Genomic DNA, 15,158 nt, shown 5'->3' on the forward strand with positions numbered 1-15,158 from the left:
ACTGTATACTAATCTATTTTACCTCGGCCAACAGCCTAACTTTCCATCACATTTTATAAAAAATCGGTGCATTATTTACTTGTATTTTCTGCTCAATGCTAAGGAAACAGACCGACAAAAGGGGACAGGAAACATAACCTCCTTGTCGGAGTTAAAACAGGAGAATTAGAAGGAAGATGGTTAACTAGCTCCCTGATTTTCACTACTTGGCCCCACCGTCTATTCACAAAGCCTGACTGAAACTATGAAGGTCTGTATCCTGGCAACCATAGAATTAAGTTAAGTCATCCCTGGCCTGCAGCTAAAACATCTCCAGGGGAGATTTCTAAGACACAAATATGTCACATTTCAAACCACCTCTTCAGTCATACATAACCATTGTTGAAACTCCAGGTCTGGCCTTCCTTTAAATGCTCTTCATTACACCCACAATTTACACCACAACTGTTGCCTTCTCGGGCATTTCGGTGCTAGAAAAAAAGCTTCTTGTACGTAGTGGTTATGTCATCTGGAGCAAAAAAGTCTCAACTGCCTTTGATTGCTAGCGGCTGTGTGTTTCTTTCATGTGCTGTCGCGTTCAGCGTGTGCGTTTGCTTTTCAGCATTATAGCCAGCCATCAGAGCCGGTGCTCTCGCCAGAACCAACTGCCCTGACACATGGCAAGATTTTTGTCAAGCTTCTCCTAGAAGGCAGCAATGCTACCAATTACCTCGGCGGAGCCAGCCAGCCGTCTCGCCGGTTTGACAGATGACTTTGACCTCGGCAAACACGAGGACCTTCTCTTGGTTGACACATACGCCTGCTGTTGAAGGGAGAGGTTGATGGGCTGAGGTGCGGGTATAGAGGATGCAAGCCTCATTCTCAGATTGCATCCTATAGAGTACGAGCCTCAGGGAGGCAAAGACAGGTAAGTTGATGGCGTCATTCTGTGCGACCCCCGCGAATGCACCTCTGTGCAGTTTCCCTCAAATGCACGTACACACAGTGACATTTTTCCCCTAATAATAGGGTTCATAACCTGCCTCCTGCTGGGCCTGAGAGCTCCACCGTACTTTCACTGTGCTGTGAATGAATGCAGCTTCCTGCGATAAGAGGCACTGGATGTGAAGAATGACTTGTGGCAGAAACGCCGGTGTGAGGACAATAATAATACAATAATGATGTTTATTTATATGGTAGCAGTTATCAAAACAAACTGTGTCTCATAAAACTGAGATAAAAACCAAATTACAGGAATAAAACCGGCAATATCAACAAAGCAAACAATAACAGGACATTTCCTTTTGCTTCCAAACAATGTAGATGACTGAGCATCCAACCTTGCAGGCTCCCTTGTGTGTTTTGATGAAGCAGATATGACTCCGCTAATGTGTTTCCATGAGATGGAGAGTGAATATGAAAAGCTGTTTAAACTTTTACCCTCCTCTACAGCAAAATAGCCTCAGTATATCAGTTTAATATCAACATTAATGCACAGTCAGCGCCACACACAGTTGAGCACGTAACCATCTAAGTAAACTCGTATGAACTATAAGCACTTGGCAGTGTAATTGGAGCACATTTTGAGTTTCGTGGCACTGCGTGACTCCTCAAGCTGTTATTAACATTCCCTTCTGATATATCATGCTGCGAAAACACCCTTAATCAGAATAAGGCTCTCTAGCTTTACGCTCCCCACGCGGCTGACTTGATCTTTTGTTTTCTGTGCCGCTTTTATTATCGTAATCAAGCCTCTTGACATACTGGAATTTCCTCCGCTGACCCTCCAGGCAGAGAGCGATGAAAATGCACCTCATGAGTGTGAGCTCGTTATTCTTGGCTTTACACACACTGTGAATACAAATACAGAGCGAGCGTACCTGGGTAGGAGCCTATACCACACCTCTGGTAAATATCAAAGTCAACTATAATTGATTTACTGGGTTACCACAATATACCATTTATTTTAAAATCCTCATCTTAACTTCACCGCTGGAGCAGGTCTTGCTGCTAATACAGCACCTTTTCCTTTCATCAAATGCATTGTTGTTTCAGCAGTGACTTAAAGATATTGATATTTTCTCTAGGTTAAACTCATTTTCTCCATCATACCAGCCTTGGGTGAGTATTATGTTTCAAGGTTAGGATTTCAAAAGGGCTCTGCACCTGACTGGCAGCAACTGCAGTGCAGTAGCCGGACCGCATGGTGAGCACCAGAGGCACGAATGTGAAACAGTGCCTTTGTCAGTTTATCCTCTATCCTCTCTTAACACAGTTTGGAGTAGGAAATAATGAGGTTCACCTCTCTCATGTCATCTACTGATGTTTGAAAGAAATTTAAAGCTGCAATAACAGTTTTTTTGGCTACTTGGGAGCAGTGGGAACAAGCTGTCAACACCACGCTGATATATTATCATCTTTTGAGTTGATATGGCGAAGTTGTTAGCACACGCTTGCCTATTTATACATCCAGCAGTCACAGACTAACATTAGCGTTCATTTGGAGCCATGTTTGTGGCCACCTGGCGAGTAAGTCGTAACTTTCACTCTCTTTTAGCTCCATGTTTGGTCTCTACTTACTCACAAGGGAAATAACTGGCACTTTAACTGCTAAACTCTTCACCAGCTATAGCCACCAACTTTGTCTGTCTGCTGTTTGGTGCAGGACAGGATGTTTACAGTGAGTTTTTAGAGTTTTTTTGCAGAAAACAACACATTGAGAGGGAATAGATTGAACTAAAACAGAGGTGTGGGTAAGTTGAGGGTCGTAAAACCAAAACGAGGAGCTGAAAATGCTCCTTAGAGCTCAGGGAAACGGCGCAGTCGAATGGTAATTTAACTTTGCATTAATTCTTTGTTATTCTAAAAACAATGCTTTATAGTAAGGGATTTAGCATAAATTAAATATCATACACAGACACACAGAATTAGAGCCATAATGGAGGTCAGAGTTCACTCACACATGCCGGAGAGGTTACCAAGCCAGCTGTTACCCCTACTCGCCACACTCCTGGCATCTGGACGCCACACATTTATGCAAATGAGCAGCAATTAGTACCTTGATGCTCATTTGGCCTAATGCGCTCCCCAGATGTGACCAAATCAATGAGGACGGAGCCAAGGGGTTTGAACAGGAGAGGGTAAAATTTCGTGAATACTGATATGTGGAGTAACACGCTGGCTGACCTCCCTGCATTCAACACTCTGCGGAATGACGTACCGTACCAGAGGAGTCAATTCTCACTTTTGGCAAAGCTGTTAGTGACAGCGCATCGACCGCCTGTGGGATCATTAGCAGAGAAAGCTCAGCATACTGACACTCTATCTGAGCAAATGGCCTCTCTGAAGAGACAGGTAAGGTAAAGCCCTTAACTCTGTGGAGGGAGAGCAGACTGCCAGCTCCTGAAGCTGATTAAGTCACCGGGGGCCCCCCAAGTCCCAGCTGACTATCAAGCCTAAGATTCCTCTTTCTATACACACCATCAGTCTTCGGTCTTGGATCATCTCAGCCTCCCTGAACCTTGACCTCAACTGCTGGAGTGAGAAATGAAAAACAACTCGAGATCGCTGTCCTGCTCTGATTGCACATCGACGATGACAGCGACACGCATTTTGGAGCAACACCTTGGTCCCCAGATCTCCAGACAGATGGCATGAGCCAGTTAGAGCACGCCCTCAGCTGTGGGTAGAGAGGGGCTGTCGCTCGACAATCTACCCGTCTACTACACTCCATCCGCCATCAAAATTATATGACCAATATGCTCCCTTTCAGCTCAGGAGAATACGCCATTATGGCCTATTTGCATCATGTGCTCTTCCAATCCAATAAAAGAGAATGTCTGAAGAGGAGGGTAATATTTGGGTAATAACCTTGAAAAACACTCTACATTTGTAGAGGAACAGTTTCTCCTTTATGCTATTATGAGAGTGCACTTTGCCTTGTATTAGTAATTTAATCAGTATAGACACATATCCATCATCACTTTCTCAAATGGCCAAAAGCCAGCGGATGTTACTAGAAAGATGGGATCCACTCAAGTGAACTCTGAAAATTACCTTTTGTTTGAAAATAACTGTGAGCGAGCAGATGACAGTCATTAAAAAGTCTCACATGCATTCATAACTAATATGAAAATTGGCAATGTGGTGCAGCACAATTTTCTGTGCTTTCAAGAGCATCGCACTACGAACAAGTAATTACCGAACCAGCCTCATGAAAGTTGCCGTTAATTTGTTTGTTAAGGGGAAAGCTGCGTGAGGAGGAGAGGCAGAATGCAAATTGATTTTTGGAGCACCTCCTTCCTGCTCTTTACCCTCTTTTGCAAACTTTTCTCTACTTTACTCTAAAGACTCTAATTAAAGGCTGATTATTTGAGACTGTGCAACAACTGTGGCCAGTAGGGATTCAATCAAGAGGCTGCCACATAATGTGGATGTAAATGGATGTTCAACTGTAATATGCCCCCAAGATCTGGCAGACACGTTAACATATTGAATATTTATACATAACTCACACTTAGATAAATACGTTAAGACCACTCTGTTCAGCTCCCGGAGATTTGTATGAGTAAGCAGGACAGAGACAGCATGCTCAATGCACCATCACCTCACACAGTCTGGGATTTATGCAAAACATTAGTTAATGAGTCAGAGCATTGATTCGTCTTAGTGTTATTCAGCACCAGCAGCATGTAAATGTTTCAGTTTAGACTTCAAGCTTATACTAGATGAGCTCATACTTACACGTTAGTAGAGGAATTACACACTAATCTTTGTCTGGCACAGTTTCACATGTTGCTTGACAGGACTGAAGAGACAAGTTAGAGCCGAGGATAATTAGAAACAAGGTGAATTGAAGACATGACTACTCGATAACTTGAAACAACTGCAAAGTCATTAAACCTTAAATAGGAAATGATTGCCAAATTAAATGATGTAACCATCCAGATGTTCAGATATGAGCTGCTAATTGAATAGATGAAGGGAAAAGTCTGGTGTCCTCGTAAAATACACAAAAAGTAATGGGATTCATTCACACTAAAGACTTATTTGTTGTGGCGTTCTGCCCTTTCAAAGCCGATCTCTGCCTGCGTGTACAGCTGTGTCAACAGATAAGGGAACGATAAGAAGAAATTGTCGGGCTACCGCGTCCTTTGACACACACACTCTGCTCTTGTGTCCTTCAATTTAGCAGCTTAATGGTGCGTCAACCCTGAACAGAAAAGCCTGTACTGTTGGGTTACGGTTGCAAATTTGCTCTTGCTTTCACGTCATGCTGCAAAGTGACTTTCTATTCAAGTGTTCCATAGCATGATTGAATGAAGCTGCTGTCATACTGATGCTTCCAACGCTACAGATCATGTTAGTCAGAGGCGTACAAACCTGTCTGCTAAAAGCTTTATATAAACAAGACTTGAATTGCCTGTGTTTACTTAGCTGATGCAAATTACCTGGAAGCCATGGGATCATTTAAAACAACTCAATCAATGTGACTTGGGTGCCCCCTGGTAAACACTGAGCCCTATCATCTCAAAATGATCAGTTCAAAGATCCACTGCCAGCGAGTGCTGCCATGGGAAAGACCAGGACAACAGCGGGGACAAACAAAGCCCGGGCAGACAATGAAGCCACCTGCCTCTTCGGCATCTCAAGCCACTCAGCTGTGCCACTCAACCGTGGACCGCAAATGAAAGAGCACAGCTTCGGGCAACAATTTGGGCAAAATACTCTGGCAGCCGTCCCAGTGATGGGAAACAGAAAAGTTTAGACAAATTGAATCCAAGAAAAGTGTGCGAATGTATCAGAGGCTATAAAGCCAGCTCAGTGGTGAAAAGCACTTTCATGAATCTGAAAGTTGATGGACAAAGACACCACAGACTGTATATAAGAAGTGGACGTAGTCACCGTGACATCACACATTGCTTTGTGGACTGCCGTGTTGAAGCCACAAGCATTTTTGGCTGTCGCCGTCTTGGTTTTTTGCAAACAGAAGTGACACAAGAGGGTGGATCTAAGTACAACCGAACACTGAATAAGACATTTTAGGTGATCAAAATGTTACAATTAACTTTCATGAACTGAAAACACACTGTGAAAGAGTTAACATTGTAAGACAAAAACACAGACAACTCCCAGACCGGACAACACCGTGGTAGCATCCTGTCAATCACAAGGTAGCCCCGCCCTAAAGCATACCTCTGTTTTATGGTCTGTTTGACTCTTTACCACTAATTCATGTTTACAATGTTTACTGAGGTAATAAATCAAGTGAGAAGTAGGCTCATTTTCTCATAGACTTCTATACAATCAGACTTCTTTTTGCAACCAGAGGAGTCGCCCCCTGCTGGCTGTTAGAAAGAATGTTTAAGGCACTTCAGCATTGGCTTCACTTTTCAGACCCGGAGGTTGCCCACTACTAAAGACACCATAGCTCAACAACAATGCCTGGGGAAAAATAAATGAATTGGAAGTGTTTTTGGACAGTCCTAAAGAAAAATTATAATTTTCTCTCATATTTTGATAGAATCATATTGAAGCAAGACTATGTAACATTTGAAACAAGAATTAACACAATCTTCTTCTTACAATGAAAGGTTGAATTCATAAGTAATGAAATACTCAGGGATTTAACTACTATGGTCTTACTTGGTCTGGTATGACCACTACAATATTACGTTCCCATACAACTAAACTGCTTTCTCAATTAGGCTTCAAGGGAAACGTATTTATATACTCCAGAATTACAGTTGCAGTTTTAAAACATGTGGTTAACGTTGTAAATTCAAACAAAGCAAAACCAAAAACGCAACAAAACTACTTTTTTAGGTTTAGTAAAAAAAACATCTTGGTTTGGCTTAAAATTACTTCATTTGTTCCTTTATTAAGCTACAGATGTAAGTTAAAATAAGTGAACATTGACTTTTAGTTTCACACAGGACACAAACAGCGGTCTCCTGGGTGAAAGGCCTATGTTTGTTGGACCCAACCACCACGACCTCATCCATATGTGGACTTCCGCAAACTATTATTACAAATGTATCTGTGTTACGTCAAAAACAAACGTAATCTGCAACAAAATACGTTTCCCTCAAAACTTAATTCAGTTTCGTTGTATGTGAAGGTCATTTTTAGGAGACAGGGCTGTGACTTCTTACAACTCCTCTCTGTTTGTGCTACTGTTACACAGCTTTAACATGTGTCCTGTAATTGCTGCTTGTAGCCACAGTGGCTGCTCTTCAGCAAATGTCACATAGTCTTGTTCTAAAATGTCATCTCAGGATGACCGCCTTGTAAATTTCTCATTATTCACCATGCCAGTGATTCATCCTTTTGTTTTGCTGCATTGTATTTCAGTGCTTTTTTTTTGTCTAATGAAAATAAAACACTTTAGTCATTCCTCCTTTCAAAGTGTTTTGCATCGACCTACCAGGACAAGTGTGACGTCACAGTATAATAATTGTCCTCGGGCATTGGGGAGTTTTCCTGGCACGACTCTAACACACAAAGAGAGGCTGTGTTGCTATTGTGGGTGGCTGTTACTCATTCACAGCAGGACAGGTGTAATCACAGAACTTTTTCCCCAACATCCTCTCTGTTTGTCCAGACAGGTCATGCCACAAAGGGAGCAGGACTTGAATCTTAAAACATTTACAAGTGTTTGAGTGTGTGCATGCAGCTTAAACTTTTCAATGACCTTATTCACAAAAAAGAAACCCCGGGTGGGCCTCCTTGACGTGCCCCAAATTGGGTCTTTTGTTTCTTTTTTATAGAAGTATAAGTTTGTGTATCTGTTCTTGTATTTATGCAAGAATGTATCTCTTTTTAGATGCTTCACTGATTCAACACTCACTTCTCTACTGACTTTTCTATTTTTACAGCTGCATTATCAAATTTATTGGGATGTAGTTATAGGGTTGTTACATTCATTTCATTTTATGGTAACAAAAAAAACAGCAGAGACATATATTATGTTCCAGCACTATTGACATTTTGTCTTGATCATCAGAAGAATAGTTAAATAGCATTCTGAGAAATACGCTTATTCAATTTCTTGCCAAGAGTAAGATGAGAGGATCAATACCACCAATACGGTAAATATGAAGCTAGAGTCAGGACATGCTTAGCTTAGCTTAGCATAAATACTGGAAACAGGGGTAAACAGCTAGCCTGGCTCCTTCCAAAGCAAATAAGATCCACTTACCAGCACCTTTGAATCTCACTAATCAGCGCGTTATATCTTGTTAAAACTGAAGTAGGCGAGATTGGAGCAAATATGGTTAAAAAGTTATTTTTATAAAACGGTCGCTATATCATGACATTAGTGCATGAGACAGGTAATCTGTGTGGAGGCAATTTCTGTAAAGAAGGACTCGAAAATCAAGATAAAGTCTTTTAAAGGTTTAATAAACACTTGCAAGTGGGCAAACCTGACTAGGTGACCCTCACCTAAAAAGAAATTGGCCTTAAGAGCAATGTGTGTCACCTGTCATGACCTTAGGAATGTGCACGTTTGTATTTTTCCAACACATCTGAAAAAAATCATGTTCCTCTGTGTCCTCCAGTGCTCCTAACGGCATCTGCAAGATTTCACAGACCGGAGAAAAACAAGCAGTAAGAGCTGATCTGATGTCTGCTGTCCATTTGCAAATAAGCCTGTTTCCCAAAATGTCTAACTACTCCTTTAAGTAAGATATTTTGCCTGAAAACAATGGCATTGATATATAAAGTCAGGCCATGTATAAGGTTTTGTCCTACAGATGGAAAAGGAGCACCATTGCCTCCATCACCATAACACCCATTAACTAAATCAACATAGAAAACCCTGCTCAAAAACTGACAATTTATGCAGTCTCTAGGCTTTTGTATTGAAAACCTTTGGGAGCTTCTTGTGAAGAGTAAAAAAAAAAACATCTTAAGTGTTATGTTTTGGTCTCTAATGGTGTGCCAAGTCTTTTGTTCATGTTTGGATAGCAAAAAAAATAACTTTTTTTCCCAAAGATAAATCACCAATGTGGTGAGAATGAAAAATGGACCCCCTCAAGATGAGCCTCGACAACAGGTTTTTAAGGTTTAAGGGTTTTTGGCTGTTAATGTGCATCCACTTATCTGCATATACAATACTGTAGATGTGTGGAGGCAGTAAACAGATGGGAAGAAAACTGTTTCTGACTGTGAGTTTAAACAAAGCTCGTTGAAATGCTACTTTCCATTTCTCATCCACCTCTCATGTACAGCAAATTGTCTTTATTTCAGCCACAGTGGGACATGGATTCTGATTTCTCGCCCTCTTCTAATGCAACTAATCTCATCAGTTCATCAGCATCCAATGGAAACAAAACCTAACACAGTCGCAGCAGCAGCCTGCGGTACCTGTAGGTGAGCACTGACAGTTGATTATAATTGGGTTGCCTCTACCATGTCCAAGCTTTCACATCCCATCAAGAGGAATGGCCTGGGAGAGTGTTAATGCTGCTTCACTGTAAGAGCTGTGGGAGAACAGTGCACCCTCCCAATATACGACAGGAAGGATGGTCTGTATACAAATAAAATACACTTAGTTTAGGGGCTGTGCACCCCATACAAGCAGACAACTCAAGCATTCAGCAGGAGGCAGGAAATCACACAGGAAATGTCTAACCTCACTCACACATTCTATGAGCAAAAAAAGCACCCTTATGTCCCAAGTCAATAAAAACACAGCATAACAAACTATGAACACACACTCAACATCAACATCTGGTCAGATGACTTCAGAGTCCTGCTTGAAGAGCCGGGGCTGAGAGTTCATTAATGTAGTGGTTCTCAACCCCCTAAGGCGGGGGTCAGAAACCTTTAATATCAAAAGAGCCATTTTAGGCAAAAAAAAAACAAAAAACAATCTGTCTGGAGCCGCAGAACATTTGAGCATTGTGATGAAGGTAACACAGTTCATAGTCTAAGTATATAGTATATAAGTCTAATGCAGTGAGGGCCAAAGTGCTAATGTACTACGGAGTATTAGGGCCACATTGAGGGAAAAAACATCTGAGATTTTCAGAATGAAGTCATATATTATAGGAAAAAAAGTAGTAACTTTATGAGAAAAAAGAAAATAACAAGTAAAATAACTACTTTATAATATTACGACTTTATTCTCGTAATATTATGACTTCATTCTTGAAATCTCAGATTTATTTTTTTTCCTCAATGTGGCCCTAATACTCCATCGGACCGTCGTACCATAGACCTACAACAATGATAAATAAAATGAAAATGTAAAACAAAAAAGAGTTATTCATTTCCATTTTTAAAAATCCACAGGGAGCCACTGGAGAGGAGCTAGAGAGCCACATGTGGCTCTGGGACCACATGTTGCAGACCCCTGCCCTAAGGGGTCTAAATTGGTCACAAGATCACTAAAAAATCTCCTTCTAATCTCCAAATGATTTTTGCACATAACTTTAGTCCCTTAACTTAAAATAACATAATAATTATTTTGGCCACTTAGGGCAGCGGAAACAAGTGATAACACAATATTGCAACCATTTCTCATTCCCAGCACTTTCCCGGCACCCTATAGCGCCTGTATGAGACACAGCGGGCTTTGCATTAACTACAATATAAACCCATCCACGGCAACAGCAAACACTCAGAGTATTTTCTGAAATCAAGTTTCATTTTTCTGTATTCTAGTGCAGCAACAAGCCATAGTCTTTGTTGTTCAAGACAAAGACACTCATTTCTAGGATTGTTGTTCTGCTTCTATTGGAAACTGAAGGAAACTCTCACGTACCTGAAAATTTGTTTTCACTTGTTTTAAGACAATTAGGTTTTTAGGATGTCATTTTAGACAAAGATGGAGATTTTTTTAAACAGTGATATGAAAGTAGAGGAAAAAAATGTTAATTTCTATTTGCTTTTTTTCAAATATTTGCTAATTTTTCTTGTCAAATACTGGATAAGTTACCCTCTTCAGGCCTTTCAGTTAAACACTTTGAGAAAGAAAACAGCTCATGTTCACACTGAGGAGAGAACCTGTGACGTGGGGTCACAAGTAGACATCGCTTCATTTCGCAAACATGTTGCAAACAAAAAGATTGCTCAAGACTGCACTGATGTATCAACAAACTAAAAAACAAACAGCAGGCACTAACCTTGCCTCCCCACGCTCAAGTTCATCTGTCATGAAGTTCAAAACAAGCCAAACATCTCAAGAACCAGATCCTACAATGCACAGCTCAACTATCTGCACTGCACCTCACGTACAGGATGTTCCTGTCTTTACGCACAAGAAGAGAAAACCCCTTTGCAGCTACAGCAGTAACATCTGCATTCCTGTCTTGTTAAATGACTCTTTGCTCAATAGACTTAGGAACGGCTGAACTTGACAAGGCCCAAAGGAGAGTTTACTGTGTCCTAATTTGATTACAGCGCTGCCAGGAACATCAAAGCAACTGCAGCACGTGGGGGCTAAAGCAGCCAAGACAGCGTGCCATATACTGTATGTACCATATAAACTGTAGCATTCAAGTCTGATTGCTCGCTGTGGTCATTATGAAATATAGATTTGCCAGACCGTCCTATGATTTCAAGTTAAATAGTCTGACTTATTTGAAACTATTGGTCAGACAGCTATAGGTTTTAAGCGGTAGGTTTTCACATACTTGCTAACCCTCTCGATTTTCCCAGGAGACTCACGTTTTTCATCGACCTCTCCCGGTTTCCTCCCGGGGTCAAAATTCACACGATTAATGACAATTTTTCACACTTTTTTTCCTTTTCGTTATCTTAGCCTGTTTCTGGAACTGAACAGTGTGTATAATCCCTACTGTTTCCTCCCGGATGACAATAGAGCTACATCAAATGCCATTTCCCGGCGGAAGAGAGCAGTTTATGCTCGCAACACATCGCAGTTTGAGTTCAAGTTTAAGCTGCGCTCGCACCAGCATGTAGCGCCCCAAAGTCGGGCTTTGCTCGATGCAGCGATAAGCCGTCGTGGTGCGACGCAAGCCATTGGAAATAACAGGTTTTAGAGCGCAGTGGTGCCGTTGTTGCGTTGTGTCTGAAAGGACCTTGAGTGAGTGAGAGATGGAGAGAGATGTGGAGAACACTAAGATTAAGAAATACTCAAGCAGGAGCAAAAATGAATAAAAACTGATGAATATTAGTTTATGCCAGAGATTCACACCAGAGGAGCGAATTATTCAGTTTTCTTTCCAAAATGCATTTGCAGTGTACTTGTTATTTTGTTATTTTCATTCTTTAAAAGTCACCAGAATTCAGGAAACAAAGTCTCTTGAAACTCACATTTTTCTGGGGGAGGATCCCCAGGCCCCCTGCTTTGGTTTTGAAATCCTCCCTTTTTTGAGGTCTCAAGATTGGCAAGTATGGGTTTACAGCCTCCTCATTTGGTTGCAACATTGAACACACATTTAGTGCAACAATCATTCTGCATTAAAAACTGTAATCATTTGAAAAATTGCTTGAAATATTTGTATGATTTCTTTTTTAAGTGTTTCATTCCAGCTAAAATAAGAAGCTCTGAAATGAATGTTAGCCTTGAGAGTAACATTTCAGTGCTCTCAAAAGGAATATAAACTATTAGAATAAATTAGTATGAGAAAAAGAAAACATAAAACTTGTAACAGTTTCTGATGCGAGAGAATTATTGGTGGAAAACTGCAGATAGTATAGGTATCTAAAACGATAACTGAACAAGCTTATCACTGCCATCATCAGGGCACAATGAGCACTCTGTCCATTGATGTAATGTTGTTTCATCACACTGAGGCTGTAAAAAAAACCCAAAAGGGCTGAAGTGAAAACAAAATACTGTCTGGAATCCTACAAAAACTATGCAGTGGAATTTATATGCGACAGCAAATTTAGTTTATTGATATTATGGTCTGGCTTAGTTTGATACGAACGGTGGCAGATGGTCTAAAAATGCTGCAAACATTCATTGTAGTTCTGATATAAACGATCACGGAAGAGCAGTTCTGTCATTCTGTAAAATGTTTTTCATCCAAAAACACTCCTGTTAATTCAGCAGGTTATTTTTTTGCTTTATTACTTCACAAAGTCACTTTCAATTGAATATCATTTTGTCCATATCTGGATCCTGTAGGCAGGGCTGCAACTAGGAATTCTGGGTCCCTGGAGGAATATTGCTTCAGGCCCCAATTTATGACTTTAGAGCAGTTTTTCAGCTCTTGGCAGCTGGAATAATCACAATATTTCACCACACATTAGTGATGGTAGGGCTGGATTATTTTCATTATTGATTAATGGGACGATTATTATTTTTGATTAATGGTTTAGGTTATGAAATAATGAAAAAGTGACCATCACAGTATCCGAGAATCCTCGTTTTGCCCGGCCAACATCAAAACCCAATTTAACAATGATATGAAACAGACAAAAAAAAAGCAAATCCTCACATGGAAGAAGCTGGAAGCCGTGGATGTTTTTTACAAAAATATAGCTAGAAAATGGGCTAAAACAATAAGCGATTATCAAAACAGTCATGTTTTGCAGAATTGCGCAGGAAGCAGGTGTTATACACTGTGGTAGTCTGGTTTTAAACAGACTCGCACTGTAGCATACAGTAGGTCACAGTGGTGATGCCTCAATTAAAAGTGAAACAACTCTGTGGGACCAAAACACCAGGATTAAACTCCTCGCTATAGCTCGCTATAACCTATGAACCTAAAGACTAAGCTGGTGAAACTGGTTTGATTCTTTGGTAATAGTCTAATAAAATCTAACATAGGTACTTTCCTGATGTAAAAGTTGTGTAAAAGGTGTAAAAACATGTTCCGTAAAGAAAGAATCTATAGAGGAAAAAAATGTAAATCTAATTTTCTGTATTGACAATTTGTCTCCTGCAGCAGATCAAACAATTAACCTTTTAAACTCAGCAAATTACATTACTTTCTAAGAAACACTGAGATCGCATGAAGATGACAGAACGAGCATGATAAACACAGCACAGATACTCAGTATTAATTGACCGAACATTCTTGTGCATGTAATTAAAAACAACATGACAGAAGACTCATTTCAAAAAGAGACAAGGGGTCATGGTTTACTTCAACTTTGGGTACAGTTAAGACATACTTCGATCAGTGTAACACAAGACCAGCTCCACAACATTTTCTCAAACATGTGCTGGTGTGAGAATTACCCTTAAAAAGGCAGAAAGAATCCTTCTTGTATTCAGCGAGCAGCTCGAATACTTTTCTGTCTGTGTGTGAGCTGAAGGATGAAGTTAAACCACACAAGGATCAAGTAACAGGACACACAATGAATAGAGAAACATTCACTCTACTTACAGAATCATGACAGTATTGATGTGTAAAGCTTTTATAAAACTATACATTCTGTGTGGAGGGGCTGTCGGAGCTACAAATAAGCCTATCAACTAATTCGGTCGATTCAATTTTTCCCACATAATTGAATTCATAATTGCTAAGGCCATTAAGCATCTGAGGATGTTGATGATTGTGGCTTTAAGGCATTAAACATCGTTATAGACTTATGTGAAAAAAACATAATTAAAATCACAATGTCCGAGTAGAAATTATGGCATGTGTGCTCCAATCTAACTATAAAGTAAGGAATGTCTGTCTGTCTGTCTGTCTGTCTGTCTGTCTGTCTGTCTGTCTGTGTCCTTCGCATATCTCGAGAACCGCTCATCAGATCTACTTCACACTTGGCGGGTGTATTGCTGTGGACCCCATGAAGTGCTTTGTTGAATTTGGACATGTTCAATATTAATAGACTTTGATTAAACAAGCGACCAGCGCTTTGTGCAGCAGGGGTGGGGCTTCAGGGCTTTGTAGACTGATTCCAGCATGTCGTCCGCATCGGGCGGACCGCGCTTTATTGATTTTAGTTTACGTTTGCCGCTGGATCCTAGATGTAGCCTTCTAATGAATAATAATGCATCATATGTTAATTGTTATATTTTAGCTAGGGCTGTCAATCGATTAAAATATCTAATCACGATTAATCACGATTGCCCATAGTTAATCACGATTAATTGCAAATTAAGTGCACATTTTTTATCTGTTCAAAATGTACCTTAAAAGGGAGATTTGTCAAGTATTTAATACTCTTATCAACATGGGAGTGGGCAAATATGCTTGTTTTATGCAAATGTATGCATGTATTTATTACTGGAAATCAATTACCAACAC

The sequence above is a fragment of the Sebastes umbrosus genome, chromosome 15, assembly GCF_015220745.1.
Source record: "Sebastes umbrosus isolate fSebUmb1 chromosome 15, fSebUmb1.pri, whole genome shotgun sequence".
In the NCBI taxonomy this organism is placed as follows: Eukaryota; Metazoa; Chordata; class Actinopteri; order Perciformes; family Sebastidae; genus Sebastes; species Sebastes umbrosus.